We start from the raw sequence: 3,825 nt of genomic DNA on the forward strand, positions 1-3,825 counted from the left end.
AACTCGACTTTTCGGCCGCGAGGATTTCCGCCGTACGAGACTTATTTAGGCCACGACAACTAAAGAAATCCCTCGAATGCGCCGGTAACTACTTTACGCACGTCCGTGAATCCGCTTCGATATACTAGAAAATTCTAGATGACACGGCTCGAATCAGTCCTTTAGCCGGCTCGCGGGGAGCCGGTATACGTCTCAATAACAATAACGACGACCTTTGCGTTGAAATACGTAATATATATTTCGAGTGACTCGCGGAAACTAATAGCGGGCTCAAAGACTCCCGACAGATTTTCTGCACGATATTTCAGAATTTCGCTTTCCTCTTACTCTCATTTCCTACACACAAGATACGCGCTAACAATGCACAGAAAGAATACGAAAACTATTGAGAATGACTGTGGTGTACGAGTCGCGTGGCGCAATACTTTACGCGATTCGGAATATCGATCGCGTGAGCGTAAAGATCCCGATAATTTTCAACATACAATAGTCACAAACGCGAAACTAACATTAATGACTGTCGGCGGCGGCGAAATAAATAGAGAGAACCTATTTTCTATAATCCGAATGAGTAGCAAGTGACCATCGGCCGTTGCGACGCAATCTACTCAAAATTCACAAAAGTTAATTCACCAAAACGCGTGGCTCGACAACTATTAAGGGCGCGACTCATCCGAATGAATTACCTACAATAAATCGGCAACAATATCTGGTCGACGACGCTCGTCCCACCGGCAGGAATACTTCGGGTTTTCCTTCGAAAAATCCGATCTCGCTCGCACGCTCTTACGGACCTGCGTCCTTCCTGATAGCTCGCCTAACAGTACGTCTTATAAGTTAGCGGAACAAAATGAGCACAATAAATTCTAATTAATATTTTTATTTGTTGCTCATTTGTTGCTAAAAAGTTGCCAAAGAAAAAAATTTGTTGTTTGCTTAAATTTAATATTGACGTATTGTCCGAATTTGTTGCTCCCAAAATGTACAAGTTCCGAAAAGAGTTTTTTAACTTGAGACTGCAAAATATCTGTAAAAATAAGCATTGTACGAAAAAAATGTTCCAAATAAACCCTCAATATTTTCGAGGGGGCAATTCCATTCCGCAAAAGTTAGCCGCCTACCGCCCCACCTGAGGGTGGGGCTGTGGGTAACTTTGAAATCTTAAATGGGAACCCCTATTTTTTATTGCATATTCTTGTTTAGTTTTCGATAATCTTATCGTAATACTTTTATTTACAGAATAATGAGACAAATCAATCGGTATAAAAAAAGACAAATAATTGTTTAAAAACATACATTGTAAATAATTACATACTTTCTCTTAAAAGTAATTATTTTTCTTTATAGTAATTGATTTGTCTCATTATTCTGTACATAAAAGTATTACGGTAAGATTATCGAAAACTAAATATTTTACGAGATATTTTATTTTTTATATCAAAATATGTCAGGTTAAGATATAAAATAACTCAAAAAGTATTTAATAAAAAAATACTTTATTAGTGTGTTTTGAAAAGCTCTCGAGATAAGCTACAAGAATATGCAATAAAAAATTGGGGGTTCCATTTAAGAAAACATCGATCACATTGACTTCATCTTGAAAAGGTCACTCAAGGTCAAGTCCATATTTTTATTATGTGACCCCCTCAAAATCATGCAACTTTTGTCTGAAACATTTCTTTCTATCTTGCTTTATTTTTTTAGATATTTAGGTGTCTCAATATAAATGCCCCACCCTGTATATATATAGGATGTCTAATAAAGATTGTGCCAACGTTCGTGAGCGGGTAGAGCATAATAAACTGAACAGAGAAGTTCTTTACTATTTTGCAATTTTTGTAATAATTATTGAGAAATTAATTAAAAAAGATCGACCAATTCGAGTGACTATAAGCGCGCGGTAAGAAAAAACGGCCCAGAGACATCCCAAAAGTTTGCGGTCACTAGGTGCGCGAAAAAGTTTTGGGAGGAACGCGCTACAAATGATAACGGTTACATATGAGTGGTACATAACGATGGATTCTTGCGTCCTAGCAATCACACCAATGGGTTGTCCCTTTTTACCGCGCTTATATCATACGAATTGGTCAATCTTTTCTAATTAATTTTTCAATAATTATTACGAAAATCGCAAAATGGTAAAGGACTTTTCTGTTCAGTTTACTGTGCTCTACCTGCTAACGAGCATTGGCACAATCTTCACCAGACATCCTGTATATATATTCTAACGTGATTATGTAATACATTCTTCTCCGATTTTTGGAATTATTTTCTGCGGCTTGGTTTTATCAGTCTAATACTAGGCATGTTTAATCATATATATTTTTCTATATCACACAAAAAGTTCGCTAAATGAAGCGATTCTCTCGACAATTTGATAATTATACTTATATAACAATAAGGGAATATATAAACGTCATCTTTACTATTTATATTTATATTTATATTTATATTTATATTTGTTTATATTTATTACTGTTTATTTTTATATTTCTTGAGGTGATAACTTTTTTTAATTCTTTATAATTTTTCAAATTTTTATTTTTTACAAATAAGATTTTTTAAAGATAAGATTTATTTTATTTACCTGATTTTAATCGCCGTCCAAAACTCTTTTATCGTGATATACGAATTTTCTTCCAATCTGATGATTGAATCCCACTCGAAAAATAGACAATACACTGTTAACAGAATATTTATAGGTGTATTTTACAGAGATAGTTCGGGCTAGAATATAACTAACGATAAAACTCGCGGTTGCAAACGAAACAAGCGACTTTGATAGCGAAAAGAAAAGACTATATTAGCGAAGATAACTTCGAATGGAGTCGATCCGAATTCGGAAGCAATCTGTAGCCAGTTGCGCGCGCTCGCCGCTCTTATTATCTTATGCGGTTTTCTTGAATAATGTTCAGAATATCGAAAACCTGTTATGATAAGATGACTCTTTATTATTCAGAGGCGGAGCCAATGACGAAGCAACATCATCTCGCACCGACTTTTTTGTGCAGGCACAAGCTGTTTCTAATTTTTGTTGCGATATTTCCGTTATTGCTTCGCAAAGATTAATAATAAGCATTGACGGACTTGTATGAAACTTTATGATGAAATGAGAATAAATAAATTTTTTGCCAATGCTAATCCCCTATTGTTGTACAATACGTTATAATTATAATGCTAAATGTCACGTTCGTATGCGCGCGCGTAAGAATGGAGGGAAATATATTTTAAATAATATCTAACATCTGCAATATGTATTCGAACCTGTTACGAGTATTTGGAAACATAATGGCATTTATATATAATAAAACTTTTTGGTAAACATTGCGTTAAACGGAGCAACGAGATACGACTGTGCCCTTGACATATGTTGTCAAGGTCATCACCCTGAATAACACTCATAAGGTTTTAACTGTCGCACATTGTTTATTAAAAAGTTATAAACAAAAAAAATTTACTTGTTATAATATCGGTTTAATATTATCGTTATTTTTCAAATTGAATATATTTAACTAAATTTTCATTTCACTAACCAAATTTTAGTTTTAAATCAGAAATAGGTTTGGGTTAGGTTATATCTTCCGAAAGTGAAGCCCCCCCATGAAGGGGCGAAAGATATAACCTAACCCAAACTTATTTCTGATTTAAAATTAAAATTTATGCTTTTGTTTATACTTATATTAATGCTTTATAACTTTTGAACGGATCGTAACCGCCACTTTTCTCAAGGTCAAGGTCACTCAGGACGATGACCATGACAACATATATCAAGGTCAAGGTCATACATGAAGTTGACCTCTTTCTGTATAATTACCTTACATATAA

At 34.5% G+C, this 3,825-nt stretch overlaps 1 protein-coding gene across 1 annotated transcript in view; it reads right to left on the reverse strand.

Annotated features, from left to right (window-relative positions):
• Window positions 1-2,906, reverse strand: part of LOC115244914 (short-chain dehydrogenase/reductase family 16C member 6-like) — a 20,964-nt gene extending 18,058 nt beyond the window's left edge. Inside the window, exon 1 of the mRNA XM_029822929.1 lies at window positions 2,588-2,906. The gene's annotated coding sequence lies outside the window, so the exon portion shown is untranslated. The remainder of the gene's footprint in view (window positions 1-2,587) is intronic.
• Window positions 2,907-3,825: the final 919 nt, after the last annotated feature.

Source organism: Formica exsecta, unplaced genomic scaffold (genome assembly GCF_003651465.1).
Source record: "Formica exsecta isolate Colony F162 unplaced genomic scaffold, ASM365146v1 scaffold880, whole genome shotgun sequence".
Classification (NCBI taxonomy): Eukaryota; Metazoa; Arthropoda; class Insecta; order Hymenoptera; family Formicidae; genus Formica; species Formica exsecta.